The sequence below is a fragment of the Ailuropoda melanoleuca genome, chromosome 14 (genome assembly GCF_002007445.2).
Source record: "Ailuropoda melanoleuca isolate Jingjing chromosome 14, ASM200744v2, whole genome shotgun sequence".
Lineage (NCBI taxonomy): Eukaryota > Metazoa > Chordata > Mammalia > Carnivora > Ursidae > Ailuropoda > Ailuropoda melanoleuca.
In genome coordinates, this window is record NC_048231.1 from 7,124,117 (window position 1) to 7,139,128 (window position 15,012).

Here is a 15,012-nt window from a genome sequence, read left to right on the forward strand (position 1 = left end):
AGGTCTTGGGAGTGAAGGACTGTGAAGCTAATAGACCATCCTATAACCAAATCTTTCCAACTTGTACTCTTCTATTTCCTGCTGAACATCTACCTTTAAAAGGAGGGTAGGACCCTAACAGCTGAGTTTGAATCCTGGCCCCACCTCTCATCAGCTGTATGATGTGAGACAAATTATTTAATTTCCTTGAGCCTGTTTCCTGACTTGTAAAATGCTGGTTATATGAACTACCTTGCAGAGTTACTGTGACAATAGGATTTAAAAAAAAAAAAACCCAAAACAAAAAAGCACCTCTGAGCATTCATTTGTTCATTCTCTCATTAAATCAACAAAGATTAACTGAGTGTCCGCTACCAGCCAGGTACCAGTACATAAAAGATGGGAAAAAATGAAAGCATTACTACTTTTATTTAGCCAAATAGTCTGTTTCCAGAATTGTGGCAGAGCCGTCAGATTTTGACTTTAGTTCAAAACTTTCATGACTAAAATAGTCATTTGTAGTTTGTCAGATATGATCCCACACAGGAGCGCATCTACTGTCTTACCTTTACACACCCCAAAGCTAATCACCTAGCAGGTGTTCGGCCAGAGGACACCTTCAGAACACGTGGAAGAAGCAACAACCAGAGCAAAAGGTGGTATCCCAGCCCTAGCTGGACAAGCCACTCAGGAAAACTCGATATGCCTGTGCTGCAAGACTGTCCTGAATGCCTGGGAGTTTTGGGGTGTTTTCAATTCCACGAGTGGACTGAGCCTTCTGAGAATTTAGGATTAACAGCTCTGGCTCATCCCCAATCTTTGTGACTGGGCCACTGATAAAGCTAAGAGCAACAGCTAAGGGGTCTAAAAGCCATGTTTTCATGATGTAGGATTCATGCGTTTCAGCGGTGCTTTACTCTAGAGTTTGATAAAGTTCTGTATAAAGGATCCACCCCTGAGGAGTCAGTTGGTTTTAAGGCTGTAGGCTCTTCTTCAATGTGAACCTCCTAACATTCCTTTTCCTAACTAGCCCAAAGCCTACCGGCAAGTATAAGCCCAGCTGTGGTGGGTGTTGGGCATTCAGTACACTTAAACATTTTGCACTTACAAAAAAGAGTTTTCAAAGTCTTTCTCGAACCCAGGGCTTCCAGCAGAAGATTTTGATTTGTAGACTATTCTCATTCAGGAACCACCTGAATCATTTTCCCTAGAAACTTAAGTATAGACCAGGACTACCTAAAGGCTATGAATTTTGCATATCTACCTCCTACCTGGAGCTGACAGCCTAGGTTCTTCACAGGAGTTACCGGTACAAAAATAGTCACTATCTTCCCCCCTCCCCAAATTTGATGCATCTAAATTTTTTCCTAAAAAGTGGATTTTCATTTCCCTTCAGCCAGTTTAGCGCATTATTACCAACTCCTGGCGCCTCTAATTGCTCACTGAAAACAGTGGTTTGGATATTAATAGGCTATAAATCAAGGCCCTACCTGGGGCTCGTTGTCACGGAAACAGTACTCAAGCCCACAGCGACTTCCCCACCCTCGGGAAGTCTGGGCGAGTTGGTGGGAGTTGGGGATGGTTTTAAAGCTCCGGTTGTTTCTCCCACTTTCTGCTGTTTCTCAGGGCCAACTTTTGTTGGAGAAAGAGGAACTGGTGAGGCAGGTGAGAGTAGAGCGGACCGTAGCAGCTTGGAGAACTCTTTGGGAGAGGAGGGCAGGAGGTCCTTGGAGTATGCCACGGGCATTCTGATCTTTCCTCCTTGGGTCTGCACCCGGCCACTCTCTCAGCGTAGTTCCCAGCGTCCGGGAATCAGGCCCCCTCCGCTGACCTGTCCTGTTCTCCCTGCCTGGACGCTGGGCTGCCCCCGGAGCGCGCGTACAAGTTCCCCAGAAGAAAATCTGAGCGGCCCTGGGCTGAGAAGCCGGGCGGCGGAGGCAGAGAGGACAGCGCGACGGTCCGACAGGCTGGAGGCAGAATCCCCTTTGCCCCCATGCCGGGGTCCTGGAGGAGGTGGCCCGGGACTTAAAACATGCACCACCGCGCCACCCTCGCCCTCCCAGAGCCCCGGGGCGACGCTCCAGGATCCGGCTCTCCAAAGCAAAGCGCCCGACTCGCCAAGTGCCTCCAAAGCCCACGCGGATTCCCGCGCCCCAGGGTGTTCGCTGCAGCCGCCGCCAGGGCCTCCCGGGCCCCACGCCCCGCACCCAGGGCTGAGCCCCCACCCGTCCCCTGGGCCACGCGCGTCACGCGCCCCCTGGGCCCAGCGCCTCCTCTGCGCTCGCGCCGCGCGCTCCAGCCTCGCGCATCCGCACCCTTACCCAGCCCCCGCCGGCCGCTGGGCCCTCCCGGGACTCACCTGCGCTGGGGCTGTAGCGGCGGCCACCCCGACCCCGGGGGCGGCGGCGGCGCAGGGGGAAGAGGGCAGCACGGGGCTCCTAGCACAGCGGCCGCCGGGCGCCTGGTGCTGCCGAGCCGCGGACCCGCCCAGAGATATAAATTAACATTATCTGAGGAGGGACATTCCTGCCGGGGGACATCGCTGCTGCCGGGACCAGATAGTCCCGCGGCGGGGGCGGGGAGGCGGGGCCGCAGCCTCCCGCAGCGCCAGGCCCAGCCCCCGCCTTCCCCACCCACTCCCGCACCTGCCAATCAGCCTCCGCGCTGGGGGGCACCTGCCAGGCCTCCGCCCGGGCTGCCGCGGCCGGCCTCCGCCTCCTGGCTGGCCGCCTGGACCCGGGACGCCAGAAGCTCGCGCCGCCCGCAGCGCCCCCATCGTCGTTCACCTCCCGTAACCGCGCGCTACCGCGAGCTCCCTGCGGCGGGAAAAGGATTTCACTCCGCAGCTCGGGCCTAATTCGTATGCCCTGAGCACTGAGCCTGGCCACGAAAATGAGCCCTCCAGCCTTTCCCGCCCCGGGTCCCCACTGTGTACTCTCCAGTTTTTAAAATATATTAAAACACACGCTTAGACCGTTGGGTGGGCGAGGCGGGTGCCCCGGCCGTGCGCCCCCGCTGCAGCGGGTTTGGGAAGGAGAGATTGTTCCCCGGGGCTGGGGCTGGGGCTGGTGTGTTAGCACGCTCTGGGGCGGACTTCACTTGGCAGGCGGTGTGAACAGACGCTGGGAGGCCCCCGCCCCCAGCCCACGGGCTCAGCCTCTCTATTTCTGTCTGCAAACCTGGTGTGGTCTGGACAGACCGGCACTGCTGACCGGGCGCAGCCCACAGTCCCACGGCGCTCGCATATTGCAAGGACTGTAATCAACAGGCAAACTGCCACACCAGCCCACCCGCACCTCCTATCCGACCCCGCTTTCCAGGCGAGCAGGGGCTTCCTCACTGCGAGTCTGTAGGGGGAGGGATGCAGTAGGCCAGAGAAAACACTAGAACAATGATGCCAAAGAGGAAAGACAAGGCACCTCCGAGTCACCCGAGTGAGAGTCACAGAAGAAAATGGGCAGTTTGCAAGGCTGTCCATTTTCTTGACTTTCTTAAGATACAAGGTTATTCTTCAATAACACTTAGTGGTACCCTTCACGGTAGCTTTCATCTCCTTTCTCCATCGGTCGTTTCCGGGACTGTGTCTCACCCAGGTATCAGCCCAGGTGATCTCAGGTATTATGGATGGCAGTGGAGATTAAAAGCACAAAGATGTAGAAAAGAGTTGCAACTTTGACTGAAACTGCCTGGTATTCTTAACAACGGAGCAGTCTTACTCCTGAGTTATTTGCTTCGGAGTATAATTATGCTGTTTTCCAGGATTCACCAGGAAAAGGGTATTTAATTGCCAGATGTGCATGCTTCATTCATATATTGAACAGATGCAAAGATATTTCACTTCCTGCTGCAGCCACACTTCTCCAGAGTGGGCATTTAGGTCCTGAGATGTGTTAAGTGGGGCAAACTCCACAGATATTACAAAGCCACAGAACTCTCCACCCTACCCCCCCTGGTGTCTGGGCCCTTATTAACCTCAATTTCTCAAGAGACACTAGTAATAAAGGAAAGATGATGGCAGAATATTCGTGGTCATCCATTAGATTAGTAATGATGCCCCCTCCTTCTGAAAACATTTAAGAATCCATTTGTTTATTACTGAGTTAGATACAGACAGACCTTTTTCATTTAAAAAATTATTTAAGAACCAAATTCTGGCAAGGGAAACTCAAAACAGGCCAGCTTCAAAAGCTGAGAGTATGATATATCTCAAGTAGAAATCCTTGATCAATTTTTGAAAGGAAAAATGGTGAGAAATTATTTATGTGTTTTAAAAGCCTCGTGTGAATAACCTTACTAAATAAATTCATGATTCCGGAGGGTTGCAGCTCTGCAGCCACATGATTGTATAATACATGAAGCAGCTAGTTCCTTAGCTATAAGTCTGTGGCACCAAACTGAAAAGTTGGACACATGTTTCTTTGTAGCCTTAGAATTTATAATTTTCAACCACAAGAAAAATTAATATGATAAAAGTACCAAATCAGTGGACAGATTACCCTAGGATTTTACAAAACAGCTCAGCTGCTTTAGTTATCTCCACTTTAGCTGAAAGCTAAATAATTCAATACAACCTCATTTGCTACAGAGCCTGTTATCCTGACAGCATCCCCAAATGCTTTACAGCTAATAGAGTTACAGTGAAATGATAAATCAGAACTGAGGGAGAGGGGAAGTTTAGAAGTACAGAGGGAAAGGGCACTGTCAAAGAAGGAGGGGGAAAAATAGCAAATCCCAGGGAGTGGGAATGAGAAATTGGAGAGAGGTAAGAAGGAAAGCTGAATATATGGGTTCATAATCAAGGTCATTGTAGTGGGCAACAGGGATTAATTCTGCAGTGATTTTCTGAGAAGAGTATGTAATGCCTCCTGAATTGTCTAAAGGATGGGAGATTGGCCCTCATTCTCTTTGGTCCAGGGGCTGCACCTCCTTTACCCCCATTCATGTTGACACTATACACTTCCAAGCTACCCAGCAAGCTCTCAATAGGTAATCTGAAGTTCCGGGTCCAGAAGGGAAGGTGTGCATTTGAGACTAGATCCTGTTAGCTGGTAGGCCAGAAAGTGAGAGGAAGGACTCCACAGAATGGCCTACCCAGCTCCAGCTGATATCAATAGGTGAGGCAAAGAGGATGTAAATAGGGACAATAGAGGAATCTGACATAGAGGGAACTTTCACTTTTTACCTCTATATTCTCTGAATTTTTCACATTGAACTTGTACTATTTGATAATCATAGAGCTAATAAAGACAATAGGTAGAGACTAGATCAAGATGGATCCAGCACATGCATTTACCTTTTCTTCCATCCCAAATCTCAAAAAACATACGTCTTAGAATAAGAATTTAATAGCACAGGGAAATAAGACAAACGCTGAGCAACTTTCCAAGCATTTTTAGGAAATCCCAAAATATAAAAAAAGAGAGACAGGATCTGATCTAGAGAGGAATAAAATAAGAGAAAGTCAAAACAGGTTCAGGAGAAGGAATAGCTTAGGGAAGTTCCAAGCAAGAGTCAAAGGATACAAGAGGAGGAGGGGGCCCTAGGACCGAATAATTCATTAAGGAGCCTCCTCTCCCTGCTGGCATTAAGCATCAGATGTTTGCCTGTGGGATAAAGAAGTGAGCACAGATCCTGGAACTGGAGGAAATGACAGGGAACCTTCTCTCTCTTCTGATAGCATGTGTGCCCTTCCTTCACAACCCCTGAAGAGAGGCTGTGGTAAACAGAATGGGCAGGCAAATGAATTCTCAAATAAAAGACCATCAGACAACCCAAATCACCAAAGACTTTGTCAGGGTAGGGGAACCAATATCATGAAAGAGAAGCGCTAGACTTAACTAACAGAAAGAAGTAATATCAGAGGAAACAAAGTTAATAAAAGGAAACAGAGATAAATTTAAAATAAATTTAAATTTTACTCAGTAAGATTTGAAAGGATATTGCATCCATTAGAAATAAGCAATAAGAAAACAAGGAAATTTCAAAAGTTGTTTCTGAAATTGAAAATTTATTAGCTGATAAGCAGAATTGACCAAGTTGAAAGGCAGATTAGTGGAACGGAAGTTCTCCACAAAGACAGAACCAAAAATAAGGAGATGGAAAGTTTTAAGAATGGTTGAAAGTCATGGAAGCAAGATCCTCAAGGTCCAATATCCATCTAATAGAAGTTATATAAGGAAAGAGAAGAGAGGGTAGAGGAGATAATGAGAGAGTAGAATAAAATTTCTGAGAATTGAAGAAAATATGAATTTTCAGATTATAAAATCCTAAATTTAGAAGATGAAGACTTTTAAATATAGTTTACAGTTTTATGACAGTTTAAAGTTTATGATTTTATTTATAAAAGCCAATAATTTAAATAAAATTAAATAAAAAACTAAAAACTATAATAAACTAACTTGCTATGCCTTGAATTAACACTATTTTTACTGAGGGGCAACTGGGTGGCTCAGGAGGTTAAGCGTCTGCCTTTGACTCAGGTCATAATCCCAGGACCCTGGGATCAAGCCCCACATCGGGCTCCCTGCTCAGCCAGGAACCTGCATCTCCCTCTCCCTCTGCCTCTGCTTGCTGCTCCCCCTGCTTGTGCTTACTCTCTCCCTCCCTCTCTCTGTCAAATACATTAATAAAATCTTTTTAAAAAGGACTACTTTTACTGAATCACAGAACTGAAGTTGTTTGAAATTTAAAACTACTTTGACTTAGAAATGAACATATATATCAGAAAGCTACTTACAAAAGGAAAAGCCAAACCAAAGACACCTGAACCTACCTGATGTTCCATTCATTCAAATCCCCGCTAGCAATGGAAGAATCAAGAGCACATGGTAACATACAGAAAACTTCAAACTAGTGCCCAAAGCTCAAAAAAACATTAGTTCCCCCTACCCTTTCACCAAGAGATGTATTTCATGAAACTAAGCTAAAATTTCCATTCCATTTCCGGAAACATCTAGGGGAGCCATGCCCTCTACAACTCCCAAAGACAAAGCAGAGGCAGGACCGATTAGAAAAGCCTTCCATTTACAATATAGAGGATGAAGGATCAAACGTCTCCTTCAGATGCCTCAAACAAAATGGTCACTGTAAGGAACCGAGAGCCTGCAGCAGGTGTGCAAATACCAAACTAGTCCATGGAAGCACTAGCCAGACTTTGGAATAAATGAGCGTCTTTCCTTCGATAGCTCTTCCTGAGCTTTTCCTCCCTTTTCAGGATTAGATTGTCTGCTACCTAAGGGATGCCAGCTTGTGCAGATATAATAGCGGACTTATCTTGGGGCGTGCCTGGAAGTGCTTAATGTTCTTCTACAGTTGCACTCTAGGGCTGCATGGGTTTTCTAGGGCTTCTGTAACACTTACCACGGACTGGGTGGTCTAGACAACCGAAATTTTTGTTCTCACAATTCTGGAGGCTAGAAATCTGGGATCAAGGTGTGGGCAGGACTGTTTCTTCTGAGGCTTCTCTGGCTTGTAGATGGCCATCTTCTCCCTGTCTTTACATGGTTTCTCCTCTGTGCCTATGTCCTAATCTCTTCTTTTTTAAAAAGATTTTATTTATTTTTTTGAGAGAGAGAGAGAGTACGAGCAGGGGGAGGGACACAGAGAGTGGATGAAGCAGACTCCCCACTGAGTTTGGAGCCCAATGCAGGCTTGATCCCGGGACCACAAGATCACGACCTGAGCTGAAGGCAGACACTTAACCGACTGAGCCACCCAGGCGTCCCCTAATCTCCTCTTATAAGAACAGTATCATACTGGATTAGGCCCACTCATATGACCTCAGTTTACCTTCATTACCTCTTTAAAGGCCCTGTCTCCAAATATGCTTACTTTCTGATATACTGGGGGTTAGGATATCAACATATGAATTTGGTGGGCACATAATTGAGCCCGTAACACAAGCCCCATCTTTTCTCATGTGAACTGCTTCTGTAAGGCTCCTAACTGCTCTCCCATTCTCTAGTTTCATTCTCCTTCAATTCCTCTTCCACACAGTAGCCAAAGCACACTTTCTAAAAAGGAAATCTGATCATGTCACTCCACTGCTTTAAATTATCCAGTGGCTCCCCATTGCTTTCAGGATATAGTTTTAAGTTTTGCAGCACCTAGCACAATTTCTGACTACAAGATGTACTTCCTAAAGGACTGATGAGTAAATAAATAAACTAATGAGCAAACAAATCATGGAAACTAAAAGAGAGCTGCAATTGTGGAGATCAACCAAAGAAGTAGGTAATTCAAAGTCCTTTCTATTTGGCTTAAAAATATGCATTTGTGGGGCGCCTGGGTGGCACAGCGGTTAAGCGTCTGCCTTCACCTCAGGGTGTGATCCCGGATCCCTGGGATCGAGCCCCACATCGGGCTCCTCCACTGGGAGCCTGCTTCTTCCTCTCCCACTCCCCCTGCTTGTGTTCCCTCGCTCTCTGCCTGTCTCTCTCTCTGTCAAATAAATAAATAAAATCTTTAAAATATATATATGTATTTGTGAATTTTTTTTCAGGAGAACCAATTTCCTATTTATGTTTGAGTAAGGTTATTTAAATGAATTCACATTCCCTGAGAAATAATTGGCAGTATTTGTGCCTGAATTTCACCAGCTCCTCAGTCACCTTGGCATGTTCATACCTAACTTACTGTCTACGGGTGAGAAATGGAGCCAATTAAGTAGGTTTTATGTTCACACCTACCACCAAGTTCACCTACAGGGGAAAAGGCCTGCTGTCTTCCAATGTCTCATTCATAATGAGGCACAGCAAATACAATGGTGATTGTTCAGCATGGAATTTTGTCTCTATTTGCCTTACCTCTCAGTGTCATTTTCAGACCTCATCCTTGGAGCAAGGCCACGCTCCAATATGCCAAAGCCTTGAGGGCACAGGATTGAAAACATTGGAAGGTGGATCAAAAAGTATTACAAACAGTGACTGATGTTTTGACATTAACACTCTTGAGTACTCCACAAAGTGTATAATCTGTGTGTGGATAATTGAGAGTGCCTACACCTGAAACTTTGTCCTCTTCCTTTAGATATTTATCAAGTCAGGAACTCAAGTCAAGGGGAGAAAATATAAGTTAAAAATTGAGTTGGTTAATAAAGAATGACAGCAAGAGTTACAGTTCAACCAATTAAACAGTTTTTTGTGTATGTGACGATTATTGCCAGCATAAATGGTCTTAATTGCTTTTATTTGTTAGTGAGCAGCTTCCAAATTCAAAATATTTTTTCATAATATTAACTAACACCTTTGGGAAAATTTCAATAAAGTTTGGAAAGCTATTGCAATAAAAGACTTCATTACCTCTGCAAATTCATCTCATTTTCTATTCTGTGGGATATTCCTGCAGCTGCTTAACTTCTGTTTAGATATTTCTTCAATGCTTTAAAGTCTACAAGAAACTATGATTCAACTCAAACATGATTTATTTTGTAGAATAACTACTTCTTATCAAAAACATCATTTTCCCCTCATTTTCCTTTGTGTAAGGCACATTCTATTTTTAAAGGATTACTTATCATTTTCTTTTTACCAAATGCCATATAATCATTTTTATTCAATTTCATGAAGTAAATTGCTATCATTATCCTTATTGCTAGATAAAGAAACCAAGAAACTCAGAGTTCAAGTAATTTTCCAAAAAAATCACATAGAACTCCAAATCCTTTGCTCATTAAAGAGTTGTTTATCCAGGAAGCACCGTCTCATGGTTTTTGAATTAACACATTCTCACGATATTTAATGTAGATTATCCGTTGTATAGACTAATATATTTTTTAAAGATTTTATTTATTTACTTGAGAGAGAGAGAGAGCAAGAGAGAGAGAGCACGAGCCAGGGAGAGAGGCAGAGGAAGAGGAAGAAGCAGACTCCCTGCTCAGCAGGGAGCCTGACATAGGCCTCAATCCCAGGGCCCTAGGACCAAGACCTGAGCTGAAGGCGGCCACTTAACCAACTGAGCCACCCAGGTGGCCCTGGACTAATATTTTAAGTCAATAATTAAGTCAAGAATTTAGCAGCAAATTACGCTGAGCATGTGCAAGGAGCAACTCCATGTTGCTTATTCTATTCTATCATCTTAATCATCAAAATGCACATAATGAAGTATATACTCTGGACCTTCCATAGCAGAAACCGAAAGAAGTGAAAGCTACAAGCCCTCTTTTGGAAGGGTTTCAAAGCTGTACCTGAACATCAGTATCCCATATCTGACCCCAACCCCTGCTAAACCTTTCTCAACTCCCAGTCCTTACCTCTACCAAATATTGCCAGAAATTGATAAGTAGGAGCTTGCCCATATGATTTCAGGTACTTGAAACCATGTGGAATGTCCTCATTCCAAAGATTATACAGGAATCGGCAAACTTATTTCATAACTAACAACAAATGTTAAAATGCACATGACCCTGGGAAGAGTTCGCTTTTAAGGTACAGCCTTTTGGCTCCTGGAGTAAGAAAAAGTCAGTGCCGCTTAGTAGCATTTTAATAGCTCAGCAATTTTTTTGGAAAGAAGTTAGCAGGGTGAAACAGAAAAACCAGTAGACGTAGTCAAAAGACCTAAATTCTACTCCCCCTTATCTGCTCTATGACTCAATTTTTCTTCTGTAAAATGATAGCACTGAACCAGCTAGTCTCAAGGACTCTTTCAGCTCTTGCTCTATTTTACACCTACAGTAAGAACATTCTGGAAGTTCATTACAATAATGTTCATTAAAATGAAAAATCAGAAATCAATGTCCATCAAAATGAAATTGGTTAAACCAGGTAGAGTGTAGATACACATGTGCGCACACACACACACACTCACACTACATATAAATTCTTTGTAGACAGTTAAGTGATGATGTGGTTTTACATTTATTTATGGGGAAAGATGCCATGACATACTGCCAAAATTTTTTAAAAGTAGGCATCAGGGGTGCCTGGGTGGCACAGCGGTTAAGCGTCTGCCTTCGGCTCAGGGCGTGATCCCGGCGTTACGGGATCGAGCCCCACATCAGGCTCCTCTGCTGTGAGCCTGCTTCTTCCTCTCCCACTCCCCCTGCTTGTGTTCCCTCTCTCGCTGGCTGTCACTATCTCTGTTGAATAAATAAATAAAATCTTTAAAAAAAAAAAAGTAGGCATCAAACAATTTCTATTTGACTAAAGAAAGTATTTTATATCAAAAAGGATACTCCTAAAAATGTTATTTCTAGATGTTGGGATTAAGAGTAATTCTTACTTCCTTCTCTATTTTTGTATAATGTTTGGATATTTTATAAGCAGAGAATATTTTCATAATAAACAACAAAGTTATTTTCAATTTGGGAAAAATACAGTAAAATGTAAATAGCAAATATTACATCCTTTCCTGTGAGCAAGTTTTGATAGACAAGAGGGCCAAGGCAAGAACAAAATAGCAGTAACCTAAATGAAAACAATGCCTAAATATTTTCTTTGACACTCAGATAATGAAATAAATACGTGGCCTGTAAGTAAAGAATTGCTCTTGTTATACAAATTGGGCTCAGCTGATCTGTTTTTCTTAGTTATCTCAGTCATTACCAGTGTTGGGAGATGGATTTGCCTGACCTGAGCTTGCTCCCTCACCAGTTTATCCCACGCCCAATGAGAAGATTTGTCAAGCCATCAGACTGGCCACTGGATCCAACTCAAAGCTAACCATTTTAGGACACGATTAATCCCATAACTTTGTGTTCTTTCCTCCTCTGTTTTAATTATTTAAGTTTCCCAATGTTGCCTAGTCAATCTTGATAATTGTCACCACTCAAGTTTGGAAACATGCAGAATTAAGTATTTGAAGATAGTTAAATCAAACCAAATAAAGAATCATACATAATTCAGCAAAGGAGGAAGAATTAAGCTTTCTAAATACAGAATGGCGAAGGACAGCTTTGACCCAAGTTGAAAATTGGTAGGAAAATAAAATGTTGCAGGAGGCTGTAAATTAAATACAGACCAACATGGTAGCTGTTGTCATTCAAAAAGTGTGGGGTGTGGCTGCAACAGCCTGCAGAGATCTCAGTGTGGGATGAGATACCTGTGAGTTCCAGCAAGCTAAGCCAGGGCTGTGCTTTTCTGGAGGGAGCCTTCTGTTGACAACAAGATTACTGGTTCTATATTATTTGCTTGTCACCAATTGTATCATGCCTTGTATGCTAAAATTAGTTTCCTAATTCTCAATTTGGGGGGTCATTGGCTATATGGGTTAACTATCCAGGAGCTAGGCACTGGGAGAGGAACTATGCTCACACAAAGAGAATTTCTAAAGTTCCAACCCAGGCAGCTCAGGAAGTCAACTGGTGTTTGCCTGCTGGAAGTGCTAGAGGTGTTTTAACACCACAACGGGAAACTGTAAGTGGAATCACTTTAAGTTGAGGACAGCCTATACGTAATTAGGGATAGTATTTTTTACGAATTTACTTATCATTTATTTTATTTATCATATTCTGCTTCCTGAGAGGATTTTGAGGAAGTTCTTGCATTTTATTTACCAGAGCAGCTTCATGTATTAATTAGCCTTCTCTTCCCAACTAGATTGCATAGTGCCTGATAGTTAAAAGCATGTCTTCAGTTTCCTTTCTGTTGCCCAAGTTGTCTGGTATAATGCTGAGCAATGACAGATGGGCATACATAAAAATAATACTGAAGAGTAATGAGCAGAAGTAGTTACTACTGGTTAATTAGTAAAGCCGTGTTACAGATTCTAGCTCTTCTCCTGGATCCCACAAAAGACATGGCGATCATAGGGTGACCGTATGTCCCAGTTTACCTCAGGCAATCCTGGCTTACACTTGTCGTTCCAACAGAATCATTAATTCCCTTGTGCTTTCAAAAGTGTGCAGATTACACAATGACCCTATTCATCGGGCATCACTAAGGGGCCTCCTAATAGATTCCAATATACAAAAGCAATTCAGCTTTAGCAGTAAATGAAAGCTTTGTGGCAAGACGACCACAAAATACAAAGTTAAGATTACATTATTAACTACTTGCTATTTCCTAGACTGGTTATCTCTATATAAGTTTAAGTCAACTCTGCCCTCTACTGTCTTTTGACAGTATTATGACATCATGAAGCTAGCGCTGTTTCAGCTTCATTAATTGAAGCTGATTGTGTTGGTCCTGTTGGTTACTTTAGAGGGCTGGTCCTCAACCTTGAGCTGCTATATGAGTTTTTAAAAATCCCCACTGCCTATGCTGTACCCCTGATCAATTAAATCAGAATATCTGAGGATGGGACCCAAATGTCAATTTTTAAAAAGCTCCCCAGTTGCTACCAATGTACAGCAAAGGCTGAGAACCATTGCCTAGAAGGTCAGATCAAATAGCCTGTTGTGGTTCACTTAGTTTTTTTTTTATTCCATAGCCTAGATTATACTATACGCCTAATCGTATCTGGAGAAGCATTGGAAGTTAGAAGAAAATGATGAATGCATCAAATCCACATCACTACTGAAAAAATTGCATTTAAAAAAAAAGCCATTTTAAGGGATGGTGTCTTCCTTGGGTATAAAAATATTTTTTTAATTAAGTGATGACATGGACAGTACTTACTCAGAAATGAGTCTGTTAGGCCATCAGCTTTGATGCCACAACTCAGCCCTAATTCTGTTGATGGAATCATGTGCTGAAGAAGCTCTAAGATAGCCAAGAAAGTTGGACCAGAAGATGGGGGCAAATAAGGTAGAGCCCATTGCATTAAACGACTGCTTCCTTTTTTGTGAATGTTCAGAGACTTGTTAATGGAGTTTATCATATGGAAAAGCACTGATGTGAAAGCTCAGGAAATCTGCTGGAGTAGAAGTTGCACTAATTAGAACATTAACTAAATTAAGTCACTGGGGGGCAGTGAATCCCAAAGGGAATAACAGAGAAAGGAGAAAAATACAGAAAAACCATTAATAATCAACAAGAGACAGCTTTTGTAGAAAATTAGCCAAGAAGCAGGCTTTTAAAAAAAGTTTTATTTATTTGAGAGGGAGAAAGAGCAGGGAGAGGGGCAGAGGGAGAGAATCTCAAGCAGAGCCCCCTCCCCCCCGCACTGAGTGGGGAGACTGCTGTGGGGCTCCATCCCAGGACCCTGAGATCAAAAGTCAGACATTTAACTGACTGAGCAACCCAGGAGTCCCAGGCTTTTAATAAGTGAAAAGTTTACTTCCCACTCCTTTTTTCGAAAGTTCACTAGGAAAAGTGACCTCATGTTTGAGACTGGCCCTGTTAAAAGAGGTCTTATTCCTCCTAAACTCTTTTTTTTTTTTAAGATTTTATTTATTTATTCAACAGAGATAGAGACAGCCAGCGAGAGAGGGAACACAAGCACGGGGAGTGGGAGAGGAAAGCAGGCTCATAGCAGAGGAGCCTGATGTGGGGCTCGGATCCCATAACGCCAGGATCACGCCCTGAGCCGAAGGCAGACGCTTAACCGCTGTGCCACCCAGGCGCCCCTATTCCTCCTAAACTCTTAAACAAAACTGTGGGATCAGCCAGAGTGTTGGCATGAGAAACAAGAGGTCACTTGGGAATTTTAACAGTGAGCATCAGGGCAAAAATCCCCTTTGAGAACAGCAGAGGCCTCCTAATACTAAAAGGAGGGGAGAGGAAGATGCATGTGACAGATGGTGATGTCCTTATACACTACATCTGGGATTACATTATTCAGTTCTTCAATCCGGCCAAAGGCAATCTCTTAGAGTAAGTGGGGACAGAGTAGAGGTTTGGAAGCAGCATCAGGAATTATTCTAAATGACTCTATCTGTGCTGGTTCTATTGTTGTGGAACATCTACTGATACTTTTAAAATTCTTTTGCAAGAAAAGGATGGGGACAAAGTAAAAACGTTTCCATAAATATATTGTTTCATAAGAATGGTTCTTACTCTTTTCTGGACAACAGACCCCTGTGAATATCTGATGAAGGTTATAGGCCCTCTCCCCAGGGAAAAATGAACATTCAAAAAATTTGAATTAAATTAATTAACATATAGTATATTATTAGTTTCAGAGGTAGAGTTCAGTGATTCATCAGTCTTATATATT

General features: G+C 43.4%; 1 protein-coding gene across 3 annotated transcripts in view; it reads right to left on the reverse strand.

The window, feature by feature from the left end:
• The window catches only part of SPTB (spectrin beta, erythrocytic), a 123,057-nt gene extending 120,528 nt beyond the window's left edge, over window positions 1-2,529 (reverse strand). For all 3 annotated transcript variants that reach the window (XM_034642333.1, XM_034642331.1, XM_034642335.1), the window contains exon 1: window positions 2,339-2,529. The gene's annotated coding sequence lies outside the window, so the exon portion shown is untranslated. The remainder of the gene's footprint in view (window positions 1-2,338) is intronic.
• Window positions 2,530-15,012: the final 12,483 nt, after the last annotated feature.